Source organism: Narcine bancroftii, chromosome 5 (assembly GCF_036971445.1).
Source record: "Narcine bancroftii isolate sNarBan1 chromosome 5, sNarBan1.hap1, whole genome shotgun sequence".
In the NCBI taxonomy this organism is placed as follows: Eukaryota; Metazoa; Chordata; class Chondrichthyes; order Torpediniformes; family Narcinidae; genus Narcine; species Narcine bancroftii.
In genome coordinates, this window is record NC_091473.1 from 7,202,606 (window position 1) to 7,216,641 (window position 14,036).

A 14,036-nucleotide genomic window follows, 5' to 3' on the forward strand; every position below is an offset into this window, starting at 1 on the left:
GCGGTTGCAGGGGAAAATTGGTTGGTTGGGGTTGGGTGTTGGGTTTTTCCTCCTTTGCCTTTTGTCAGTGAGGTGGGCTCTGCGGTCTTCTTCAAAGGAGGTTGCTGCCCGCCGAACTGTGAGGCCCCAAGATGCACGGTTTGAGGCGAGATCAGCCCACTAATTTCTTATTTGACATATTTGGAAATTTAATTTTATATATATGTTTTACACCATATTTTGAGTGTTTTGACATTATCATTGTTTTTTCAGAAGATACTCTGTGTCTATTTTTTCTCATTTAATTTACTTATTTTCACTTTACAAAGTGATCTTCATTTCACATATGCATATACCGTATTTTCACTCATATAATGCACACACGCATACAACACACAGAAAATTGTGTAAAACTATTTTAATAGAACCCGTATATGCATATAACACGCCAGCCTAAGTAATTTTAAATTCCAACTGGCAAAAGCAATTTGCATTTAAATGAGACAAATCACAGTTAATCTCCTGCAATTAAAACCCAATCAACTTCCCCCAGAGGTGTCAATCACCTATTGTATAGATGATAGATATATTCTGCTGCAACACATTAAACTGCTTTGGAGGAGAATCAATAGGCCATTTCAGATAGCCCAAAAGTTGAGATGTAAAGCCAGAGACACTCCACCAAAACACAAAATCACCTACCTTTCTGAATGTGCGGAGGCAGTCTCCGAGTCACATATTCCAACCACTCTCTGAGAGGGATCATTTCCGCAGCACAGCCCTCCACCGGTCGATCTGAATGTACAGCTGCACTAAGTGGCTGTTTAGGGGCGGGCTGATGATGCCATCAGCCCACAACCCATCTCCCCACTCACCCCTCTAGGTCAGGGGTGGCGGGGAGCCCTCGGGGCAGCAGGAGCTGTCAGAGGGGACCATCGGGCCAGTGGGAGCTGTCAGAGGGGACTGGCGGGGCAGCAGGAGCTATCAGCAGAGACCATCAGGGCAGCGGGGGACTGATGGGGCAGCGGGAGCTGTCAGTGGAGACCGTCATAACAGCAGGAGCTGTCAGCGGGGACCGGAGGGGCAGTGGGGGCCGTCAAAGGTGATCACTGTGGCTGGGACAGTCATACTGGGCCACTTCGGCCTTTGGGGCCACTCTGCGGCTCAAAACGCAGCAGAGCAATGGCCATCTTCCCTACCCGTAATCCCCTATGGAGCTGTTCTAGGAAACACAGAGCAGTTTTAGTTGTGTGGGGGATTATGCGAAGGGAAGACTGCCATTGTTCTGCCGCATATAGATGACAGGTGGTGCTACGGGACCATTCACCCCAGCTCCGTCAGATCCAGAGGGCACGACGTAGCCGGTCTCAAGGCGGAGGCCCGATACGAAATGGCTTAATTATATAGATCGAAGACAAGCTTCTTCAGAATTAAGCATGATTTTAATTCTTCTGTTGCCTCAAATCAGAGGCACTTGATATGTTAATCTCCTCCCTAAGGGATGGAACTGGGCAATTAACATTGATAAGATGCAGTACCCTAGCCAAAATGTCCTGTTTATAGGAATACCATGGCATCAGTACAAAGAATATTCCCAAAATCAAAATTTCCCACACCCACTATAAATTGTGCCCATTCTTTCATTGCCACTATTACATTCTCACGCTTCCTATAATATTTCCAAGCTCGCTATAAATTGTGTTTTTCCCATGGCTGTTATTAATTGTGTGCGTTCTTTCAATATCGCTGTTATACTCCTACATCCACTATAAATTACCGGTTTGACTTTCCCATGGCTGGTCCTAATTGTGCACATTCAATCAACATGTAAAAATATTCTCGTATAGCGCACACAAGCATATAACGTGCGGGGGTGGGGGGGGGGATCCAGGTTTGTAAGATACGCATATAACGTGTGTATTATATGCGCATGGATGAACAACGCTTATCTGGTGTAGGCTTCATGGTCAAGAATTCCATTGCCTCCAAACTCGAAAACCTCCCGACAGGCCACTCGGACCGGATCATGTCCATGCGACTCCCCCTTCAAAACAAGCGTCGCATCACCCTCATCAGTGTCTATGCTCCAACCATCCAGGCGGAACCAGCAGAAAAGGACAAGTTCTACACTGACCTGCGCAACCTCATTCAACGCACCCCTACAGCCGACAAGGTTGTCATCCTTGGCGACTTCAACGCTCGCGTCGGCAAAGACTCAGAAACCTGGCCAGGAATCCTGGGCAAGCATGGTGTCGGCAAGTGCAATGACAATGGGCGCCTCCTGTTGGAGCTCTGCGCAGAACAGCGGCTTGTCATTACAAACACCCTTTTTCAGCAGAGGGACAGCCTGAAGACTACCTGGATCCATCCCCGATCCAAACACTGGCACCTCCTGGACTACGTCCTGGTGCGAGAAAGAGACAAACGAGATGTGCTCCACACCAGGGTCATGCCCAGCGCGGAATGCCACACTGACCACCGGCTGGTTCGCTGCAAGCTCAACCTTCACTTCAAGCCAAAGTCCAGGAACAGTAAAGCCCCCAGAAAGAGGTTCAATGTTGGAAACCTGCAGTCAGACGAAGTAAGAGGAAACTTCCAGGCAAACCTCAAAGCAAAGCTCGAGGATGCAATCCGCCTCACGGACTCGTCCCCTGAAACCCTCTGGGATCAGCTGAAGACTACCATACTGCAATCCACTGAAGAGGTACTGGGCTTCTCCTCCAGGAAAAACATGGACTGGTTCGACGAAAACAACCAGGAAATCCAGGAGCTGCTGGCAAAGAAGCGAGCTGCCCACCAGGCTCACCTTGCAAAGCCGTCCTGGCCAGAGAAGAAACAAGCCTTCCGTCGCGCATGCAGCCATCTTCAGCGCAAACTTCGGGAGATCCAAAATGAGTGGTGGACTAGCCTCGCCAAACGAACCCAGCTCAGCGCGGACATTGGCGACTTCAGGGGTTTTTACGAGGCTCTAAAGGCTGTGTACGGCCCCTCACCCCAAGTCCAAAGCCCGCTGTGCAGCTCAGACGGCAAAGTCCTCCTCAGCGACAAGATCTCCGTCCTCAACCGATGGTCAGAACACTTCCAATCTCTTTTCAGTGCCAACCGCTCAGTCCAAGAATCCACCCTGCTCCAGCTCCCTCAACAGCCCCTAAGGCTAGAGCTGGATGAGGTCCTCACCCGGGAAGAGACATATAAGGCAATTGAACAACTGAAAAGTGGCAAAGCAGCAGGTATGAATGGAATACCCCCAGAGGTCTGGAAGGCTGGCGGCAAAACTCTGCATGCCAAACTGCATGAGTTTTTCAAGCTCTGCTGGGACCAAGGAAAGCTGCCTCAGGACCTTCGTGATGCCATCATCATCACCCTGTACAAAAGCAAAGGCGAGAAATCAGACTGCTCAAACTACAGGGGAATCAAGCTGCTCTCCATTACAGGCAAAATGTTCGCTAGGATTCTCCTAAATAGAATAATACCTAGTGTTGCCGAGAATGTTCTCCCAGAATCACAGTGCGGCTTTCGCGCAAACAGAGGAACTACTGACATGGTCTTTGCCCTCAGACAGCTCCAAGAAAAGTGCAGAGAACAAAACAAAGGACTCTACATCACCTTTGTTGACCTCACCAAAGCCTTCGACACCGTGAGCAGGAAAGGGTTTTGGCAAATACTAGAGCGCCTCGGATGCCCCCCAAAGTTCCTCAACATGGTTATCCAACTGCACGAAAACCAACAAGGTCGGGTCAGATACAGCAATGAGCTCTCTGAACCCTTCTCCATTAACAACGGCGTGAAGCAAGGCTGCGTTCTCGCACTAACCCACTTTTCAATCTTCTTCAGCATGATGCTGAACCAAGCCATGAAAGACCTCAACAATGAAGACGCTGTTTACATTCGGTACCGCACAGATGGCAGTCTCTTGAATCTGAGGCGCCTGCAAGCTCACACAAAGACACAAGAGCAACTTGTCCGTGAACTACTCTTTGCAGACGATGCCGCTTTAGTTGCCCATTCAAAGTCAGCTCTTCAGCGCTTGACATCCTGTTTTGCGGAAACTGCCAAAATGTTTGGCCTGGAAGTCAGCCTGAAGAAAACTGAGGTCCTCCATCAGCCAGCTCCCCACCATGACTACCAGCACCCCCCACCCCCCCACATCTCCATCGGGCACACAAAACTCAAAACGGTCAACCAGTTTACCTATCTCGGCTGCACCATTTCATCGGATGCAAGGATCGACAACGAGATAGACAACAGACTCGCCAAGGCAAATAGCACCTTTGGAAGACTACACAAAAGAGTCTGGAAAAACAACCAACTGAAAAACCTCACAAAGATTAGTGTATACAGAGCTGTCGTCATTCCCACACTCCTGTTCGGCTCCAAATCATGGGTCCTCTACCGGCATCACCTACGGCTCCTAGAACGCTTCCACCAGTGTTGTCCCCGCTCCATCCTCAACATTCATTGGAGTAACTTCATCCCTAACATCGAAGTACTCGAGATGGCAGAGGCTGACAGCATCGAATCCACGCTGCTGAAGATCAAACTGCGCTGGGTAGGTCACATCTCCAGAATGGAGGACCATCGCCTTCCCAAGATTGTGTTATATGGCGAGCTCTCCACTGGCCACCGTGACAGAGGTGCACCAAAGAAGAGGTACAAGGACTGCCTAAAGAAATCTCTTGGTGCCTGCCACATTGACCACAGCCAGCGGCCTGATATCGCCTCAAACCGTGCATCTTGGCGCCTCACAGTTCGGCGGGCAGCAACCTCCTTTGAAGAAAACCGCAGAGCCCACCTCACTGACAAAAGACAAAGGAGGAAACCCCCAACACCCAACCCCAACCCACCAATTTTCCCCTGCAACCGCTGCAACCGTGTCTGCCTGTCCCGCATCGGACTTGTCAGCCACAAACGAGCCTGCAGCTGACGTGGACATTTACCCCTCCATAAATCTTCGTCTGCGAAGCCAAGCCAAAGAAAAAAAAAATATGGTATTGCATTTTAGATTTCATTAGTTAAAAATGTAACAGCTTGGCGTCAAACAAATATAATTGCTTTTGATGTACAAGCATAAAGTATCTGAAATTCTCTACAGCTCAGGCATGCATCCGTGAAAAGAGATTTTCCAGTCCTGATGAGTGATCACTAACCTTAAAAATCCCAAGTATCCCGGAATTCAAGTAACCGGCAACCCAACCGACCGGCAAAAAAAATTCAGAGGAAATAAATAAATCAAATTTAAAATAATTAAGAAAAAAATGTAAATAAAAGTTTACAATTGTAAAAGTAAATGTTCTCTGAAGCAACACACAATCCCTTGGTGAAGATGGGAGCAAACATCCAACCAGTGGAGCTTCCTGGTCATGCCCCACCCGCAGCAAGTGTAAGAATAAAGTTGTGTTTGAATAAATTGGCAGTGCCCAGGCCACTCACCACTGGGCGACTCTCCTAGTGTCACTCTCTATCACTGCCTTGTAAGAGTCTGTATCTTTATTAATATTAAGTATTAGTGTAAGGCTTCATCTATAAACTTGGGGGGGAAATTATGATGGCAGTGTAGCAGCGGCTACACTGCTAACTGAAGGATCGCACAACCAGACGGGTTGAGTTCAGTGAGCAAAACTGATTTATTGCAGGTTGCCTGGCTGATCTTATATTCCCAGCCCGGACCTGGCTCAGAACCGCGCTGGGGGTCCCCGACGTCACCGGGACACCATGTGGGTTGCCAAGCACGGGGTCAGGAGGAAACCCCCGATGGTGCCATTTTGGCCGGCTGCCCCACCACGTGTGTAACAAGAGAGGCTGGTTTGCCTGCCTAATGGCATACTGCCACACAGCACCCACCTCCAGAACCAGAGCCAATGCCCTTTTTTGCCGGACGGCCACAACTACTGCCTCAGTGGGGTCGAGGTGGGCTGGCTTTAACCTGTCCACCGTAAACAGTTCCCTCTTACCCCCGATGTCCAGTGTGAAAGTGTATCCTGAACGCTGGATGACTTTGTACGGCCCTTCGTATGGTCTTTGTGGAAGTGCTGTGGATGGGGCCCACCTGATAAAAACATACTCTGCCGAATACAGCTCACTGGGGATGTACGAAGCCCGTGTGCCATGTCTAGGTGGTGGTGGGGGTGTGAAGGAGTCCAACTGGGCCTGGAGGCGGGGAAGTAGACCATGCGGTGACTGCTGGGGGTTGTGAGGTGCATTGACGAACTCACCGGATAGGGCTAGCGGTGCACCGTAGAACAGTTCGGCTGATGACGCCTGTAGGTCTTCTTTGGGTGTCGAGCGGATGCCCAAGAGTACCTAAAGCAGCTCATCCATTCAGTCGAGGCCGGTGAGGCAAGTCATAAGTGGCGACTTAAGGTGGCGGTGCAATCGTTTGACTAGCCCATTGGCCTGTGGGTGATAGGCCATGGTATGATGTAGCTCGATCCCCTTTCTGTTGGCGAGCTGTGCCCAGAGCGCAGAGGTGAACTGGGCATCCTGATCACTAGTGAGGTGGTTCAGGATGGCGAACCGGACAACCCAACCATTCAAAAGTGCTCAGGAGAAGGAGTCCGTGGAGGCATCTGGCATCGGGATTGTCTCGGGCCAACGAGTGATGTGGTCTACCACTGTGAAAAAATAACGGTTATCTCAGGAAACGGGTAAGGGTCGACGATGTCCATATGTATGTGACTGAATTGTTCCCGGACGTGTTTGAAATCTTGTATGGGCGCTCTGGTGTGCCTGTGTACCTTGGAAAGCAGGCAATGCGTGCAGGTTCTGGCCAAGTCTGCAATCTGCTTCCGAAGCCTGTGCCAGACGAAACGTTCTGCCACCATACGGACCATGGACCTGATGGAAGGGTGGGAAAGATCATGGATATGGTGGAAGACTTGCCTGCGCCACTGCTGGGGAACCACTGGTTGCCCATGGAGACATCGCACAGGATGGTGCCCTCACCGTGAGGAGTCAGGAGGTCTTGGAACCGCAGGCCCATGATGGCAGTCCTTGTCGGACTTCTGGTCCCAGGTGAGTTGGTCGAAGTCGAGGCCAGGTGTCAGCGCGCAAATGGCTGGTTGTGAGAGTGCATCAGCCACCACATTGTCTTTCCCCACTTTGTGCCAAATGTCGGTGGTGAATTCCAACACAAAGGACAGGTGACGTTGTTGGTGGACCGACCAGGGATCTCATGCCATAGCGAGCGCCTGAGTGAGGGGTTTGTGGTAGGTAAAGATGGTGAAAGGCCTCCCCTCCAAGAAATAGCCGAAATGACGCACCGCCAGGTACATGCCCAGCAACTCATGATCATAAGTGCTAAACTTGCGCTTTGGCGGGCGAAGAAGTCGGCTAAAGAATGTCAGTGGTTTCCACTGACCGTTCACCTGCTGCTCCAGGACGGCTCCAATGGCCATGGCAGAGACATCGACGGAGAGCGCCATATGCAGGTCGGTGCATGGGTGGACGAGCAGGGTAGCCCTTGCGAGGGCATCTTTCGTGGCTTCGAATGCCCTGCTGGCCTCTGGAGTCCAGACTTGTCTTTGGCCGTGATGAGGGCAAAAAGCAGCTGCATGATGTGTGCAGTGCGTGGAATGAAACAGTTATAGAAATTGACCATACCCGCGAACTCCAGTAGCCCCTTGAGGTTGTCCGGGCGTGGGAACTCCCTGATTGCAGCGACCTTCGTAGCGGCAGGTGTAGCTCCTTTGGCCAAGATGGTATGGCCCAGGAACTGCATGGACTCTTTCCCGAACTGGCATTTGGCCGGATTGATCATTAGGCCGAAGTCGGCCAGTCAGGAGAAGAGGGTGGGCAGGTGAGACTTGTATTGTGCCTTGTCTTTGCTGGCGACAAGGATATCGTCCAGGTAAATTAATACGAAATTCAAAACCCTGCCCACTGAGTCCATGAGGTGCTGGAAGATCTGGGAGGTGTTCTTAAGCCCGAATGGCATGCGTAGTAACTCGAACAAGCCGAAAGGGATGATGATGGCCATTTTGGGTATGTCCTCGGGTTTCATCAGGATTTGGTGATACCCGTGCACCAGGTCGACCTTGGAGAATACCCTTGCGCCATGCAGATTGGCCGTAAAGTCCTGGATGTGTGGGACCGGGTAACAGTCAGATACTGTCACATCGTTAAGCCATTGATAATCTCCGCAGAGGCGCCACCTACCGGACGCTTTCGGGACCAGGTGGAGTGGGGAGGCCCAAGGACTGTTAGAGCATCCAATGATCCCCAGCTCTTTGCTATCTGGAGCTTATCCGGTGAGAGCTGGCGTGCCTTGGCATGGACCGGCGGGTCTTGGGTGGGGATGTAATGAAATACCCCATGGTGAGGTGAGGTGGCGGAGAACTGCAGCTTGAGGAGGGACGGGAACTCATCCAGCATATGCTGGAACTCACCCTTGGGCATGCTGACCGTGGTTATCTACGGCTGCGCTGTGCGGGAGGCGTTGAGGCGAACAGATTGGAAGGTATGGGCATCTACCAGTCGCCTACCTCGAATGTAGACCAGGACTCCGTGGGCGAGGAGGAAGTCGACACCCAAGATGGCGGTTGGGAGGGACGAAATGGTGAACCTCCACGAGAACCTCTGCTGGCCGATCTGGAAGTGAACGGTCTTGTCTCCATACGTTCAAATCTCCATCGAATTGGCTGCACGGAGGGGAGGTCCTCGAGGCCGGTTCCGGGACTCGATGCCTGTGGCCGGGATGACGCTTATCTGGGCCCTGGTGTCGACGAGGAAGCGACAGCCACTGACTGAATCCCGCAGGTAGAGAAGGCTGTGTTCTTGGCCAGCTGCCGCAGCCATTATCAGTGGCCGGCCTGCTCGTTTCCCTGGAACGAGCAGAGGTGATGACACTTCCGAGCCTTGGCTCCCCAGCGCTGGTGGAAGAAGCAGAGGCCTGAAGTAGATGGCTTGCTTCTGGCTATGTTCTTTGAGGCCCCTTCAGGGGCCGGGTGTTCCACTGCAGTGCTAGAGGAAGGCTTGGCATGGTCATGTCCGTGACTTGTAACCTGCTTGACTGCTGAGCCCTCCGGGACTCATTCGAGCCATAGCTCCTGAGCCTTTTGAGCGACCTTCCTAGGGTTAACAAAGCTCTCCTGGGACAGTAACGGCCGGATGTCTTCAGTCAGATGGTCGAGGAAGATGCGCTTGAAGAGTGGGCAGTTGGTATGATCGCCCATGAGTGCGAGCATCTCGTCCATCAACTCGATTGGAGTTCTGTTCCCCAAGGCGTTGAGGTGCAACATCCGAGCGGCCACTAATGCCTGGAGAGGCCGAGGAAGCCGGTGAGCACCCGCTTGATGGTCACGTACTTATCTTCCGCGGGTGGGTGCTGAAAGAGGTGCAGCACTCGTTTGGCGATGGCCTGTTCCAAGGCGGCGACCACATGGTAAAACTTGGTCGAATCCAATTTAATCTGGCAAAGGTGAAACTGAGCCTCTACGTAGTTGAACAAGGTCTCTGGCTCCTGAACCCAGAAGTCAGGAAGCTTGATGGCTATAGCATTGATCGAAGGGTCGTTCATGTCGGGTTCAAAGATGTTTGAACCTCTCGGGGTCACCAATTGTAGCAGCGGCTACACTGCTAACTGAAGGATCGCACAACCAGACGGGTTGAGTTCAGTGAGCAAAACTGATTTATTGCAGGTTGCCTGGCTGGTCTTATACTCCCAGCTCGGACCTGGCTGAGAACCGCACGTCACCAGGGCATCATGTGGGACACCAAGCGCGGGCGGGCTTCTGAGCCCGGTGCCGAGGTCAGGAGGAAACCCCCAACGGCGCAATTTTGACCGGCTGTCCTGCCGTGTGCATGACAAGCGGGGCTGGTTCGCCTGCCTTATGGCATACCGCCACAGCAGCATGGTTAGTATAGTAGTTAGCGCAACACCGTTATAGAGCCAGCGACCAGGGTTCAAATTTAAATTTTGTAAGTTATGGGAATTACTGATCAAAGTGAACTTCACATTATTAAGGGCCATGATACTGATTTTTTTCAAATTACATTTTGTCTTTTAAATCGTTTATTCTGAATGCTATCCATTAGTTGGGCATTGTAGAGTGTGTCCGGCATGCACAATCTCTGTATGTGCCGGACACTGGGGACTTTTCTGTACTGTTTCTTATTTCAAAGTTGCTGCCTTACCTTCTAAGTATTTCTGAATTGTTTAATGTTTGTTTCAGAATCCCAGCATCTGCAGTTTTTTTTGCTTAAACATTTTTTTCTAAAATTGATTTAAAATCAAGATACTAGAACTTGACTTTGCAAGTCTTTTCTAGCAACTTCAAATCTTGTTCTTCACAAATGGTGGATTGTATCTGATATAGAGAATTGATAAAAACGCATTATTAACTATAATAAATCCAATAGATCTTAACATTTTTCAAAGCAAATTAAAAACAAAAAGACTCACCTTTGAGTCTGTCAGTTTACAATAGATTTTGTGCTCGATCTATGCAATTCATTTTGAATAGAAACTATTGTTTGAAGAGGGTTGGAAGAAACAATGTTGGGAACATGCGCTATTGCACCAGAATTGTTGATTGTTCTCAAGCACAATCTCTTCCCCTCAGCCCCAAATTCAAGAGTTCAAGTTTATTGTCACATATACCAAGATGCAGTGGCAGGAGTTGTTTTGAGACCAGCCCAGACCAATAGACATCTCATACATAGTATAACAAGTAAGTCACAGTATAACAGCAGTTACAGAAAGAAACCAGTTGGTTCAAAGCAAAGGGAATATAATTTTCCCATTTTGGAGATTCCAATATATGATGTTTTCTATTTCCCTCATCAGATTCCTGATAATGAAAGAATGAAATGACCAATTACTGCTGATGCCACCATACAGTTACAGAAACATTTTTTAATCAATTAGAATCAGACTAAACATGGCCAACATAAAAGTAGCTCTTTTTAATTTCAACTCAATTTCAAATGCCAGTCAATAAAATGCTTAACATTACACTATCTTGGTTATTCTGCATGTGTTTTGGGTATTTTGTTATTTCTTACCTGACAAAACTAGTACATGTCTTTACCAGTAAAGGGCTTTGGAAGATCCTGAGGTTGGTCATGACACTATGTAAATACAATACTTTTCTTTCACAATACAAGGACAAATTAAGTTGCATTGAACTGAAATGATGGGGGTGGGGGGGGGGGGGGGTGATAAAACTGTTTTATAGTTAAAATATCAAATGCTATTTTTTCACAGCAGTTGACATATTTCTGACATAATTTCGCTACAACTTTTAATTTATTTAATTCTTTTTATTTGCGCTAGAAAACCTGAAAGGCAACCAAGACAACCCCCTACCATTGCATCCTTTGCATAATAAAATTGCAACAGCAGGCAACTAGAAGATATCTACTGTAAACTGCATCCTTTATTTCATTTGAATACAAGTTTAACCCATTACCATTGTTATCAAGCATGGTAACCAAGCATTACCCTCTTTTAAACTACAGCACCTGGGTAGCCCTCCTGGGACCCAGGTGCAATTACTGGAATAAAGGTGCTGGAAACACCTTTTAAATTGCAGGGGGATGGACTCATTAAATCACCAACCTGGCGATTTAAGGGGGATCCTGTCCCCACAGTGACACATCATGTACTCACCGGAAGTACTGCCGGATGTTTGAATGCTGACTGCCCAGTGAAGCACGCACACAAGCGCTGACCTCACCGGAATAAGCAGGCCAGCCATTTTTGTTTCAAATTGCCTGTGGATGCGACCTAGGTACGTTTAACTGGGTTCCCAGAATACCTCTGAGGAAGGGCAGGGACCCGGTTGGGTTCTGATGGGGTTGACCCTTTCTAACTGTTGTGTAACTGGGCGCTCACTGAGCAATTTGCCCAGATAATCCCATTTTACATGGCAGTTTGAAAGGGCCTATTAACCTAGTTTGAGCACGCCTCTCTCCAAGCACTTCAGGCTTAAATAGGCAGCCCAATGCAGAACAGAAAGCCCATCATGTGAATCATTGCACTGCTTAGTGTTGATGAAATGAGTCAGAATTCCATATGAGTGGCCAAGAAAAACAGCAATAGCCCCAGCCTAACTGTGTTAAAAAAGACCCGGAACAGCTTCAGAAATTGTTAATCTAAAAATATCACTTTAAATCTATTTTATTCTACAAATGGCAGCTAAGTTAATAACATTTTCATCATGAACTGTTGTACATTAAAGGTTAACACTCATTAAAGTTAATTTTGGATCTACTACAATGGAGCAGGAGGTATCTCTATTGACTGATGGGTGCAGAGCTCGTCGAAAGAATCAAAGACTTGTTGATCCAAACCAAGACTTTTATTAGCAAAAGACAGGAGCTCTTCACAGGAGGCCGACCAGTCCGGAATGATCTGACCTGGCTAGGGACACAACCCTTTAAGGCCCAGACAGTAGGCGTGGCTAAGATCCTTCAAGCCTTCTCCATGATCTATGCTGGCTTCAACAGCTCTTATGTATACCATTTCTCGATTTTATCAACTATTTATCCACCTCCACTCAAAATTTCCACCTCTCGTCAGGGCAGCAATGCCAGATTTCTCGACTACACTACTTCCCACCCTGTCCCCTGTATGGATTCCATTTTTTCAATTCCTCTGTCTCTGTCACATCTGTACCCAGGATGAGGACTTCCATGCCAGATCATCAAAGATGTCCTCCTCCTTCAAACAATGTAGCTTTCCCTCTACCACCATCAAATTGGCACCCACCGCATATCCTCCATTACTCACACATTTGCCTTGGCCCCCTCCGCCCCCACGTGCAACAAGGACAGGATTTCTCTTGTCCTCACCTACCACCCCACCAGCCTCCACATTCAACACATCCTCCTCGGCCATTTCTGCCACCAGTAGGCACATATTCCCCTCTCAACCTCCCTCAGGGTCGCTCCCTCCGTGACTCCCTTGTCAACTCCTCCCTCTCCACCAATTGTCCCATTGGTACCTACCCCTGTGACTGCAGGAGATACTCCGCACACCAACACCTCCTCATTCACCACTATTCAGGGCCTCGAACAGTTCTTCCAAAGTGAAGCAATATTTCACTTGTGAATCTGCAGAGGTCATCTACTATATTCAGTGCTCCTGTTGCACTCTCCTCTACATTGGAGAGTCTGGCCACAGACTGGGAGATCGCTTTGTTGAGCCCTTGGCTCTGTCCGCTGCAATAGTGTGCATCTCCCAGTGGCACCCATTTCAATTCCCAATCCCATTCCCTTCCCGACATGTCTGTCCATGGTCTCATGCACTGCCAGACTCAGACCATCTGCAAATTGGAACAACAACACCTTATCTTCCGATTGGGGACCCTCCAACCGGATGACATTATTATCGACTTCTCTGGCTTTCATTAAACTGCTCATTTCCTCTACCACCCCCAGTTCTTTCACCCTCACCCAGCTCTGTCTCTCCCCAGTCTCATCTTGCACAAACATGTTAAATTCTTACCTCTCCCCTTATCATATCCAATTAACACTTTTTGTTGGTCTGGATTCCTCCTTCATCAGGCATTGTATCAATTCTGAGACTTTCTAAGATTTCCTGCTTCTGGTTCATTCTGCTTATTCCTTGAAGAAGGGCTCAGGCCTGAAATGTTGGTAATATATCTTTGCTTTTTAATAATCGATAATATATCTTTGCTGAAAAGACTGGATGAGTTCCTCCAGGATTTCGGTGTGTTTTTAAAGCGTCTCCAGACTTCCACGTTTCACTCAATGCCAAAGATTCAGCACCCTCTAAAAGGACATTTCTGTACACCTCAGCTTTAAAAGACCAGCTTTGTTTAAGACTGGAAAAGCATCCCAACAACTCCCTGTAAATCCCTCTTATCATCTTATATGTTTGAATAAGGTTCTTTTCAATAAGCCCATTGGATTGAAGAATGATTCATGGCCATAGAAGCCCCGGCAGATAACAATTAAAAATGCCACATGGTTTAAGTACCCTCTTTCTCTATGTATTTGATGTGAGCCAAGGTAGAGGCATCCCACTTATCTTGAGAATAAACCCAAGATACTATCATGTATTTCATTTGCGATTATAAAAATAGTTCCTTTGA

At 48.6% G+C, this 14,036-nt stretch overlaps 1 protein-coding gene across 2 annotated transcripts in view; it reads right to left on the reverse strand.

The window, feature by feature from the left end:
- The window catches only part of LOC138763076 (cadherin EGF LAG seven-pass G-type receptor 3-like), a 275,448-nt gene that overhangs the window by 199,596 nt on the left and 61,816 nt on the right, over positions 1-14,036 (reverse strand). The gene's annotated exons all lie outside the window — the stretch shown is intronic.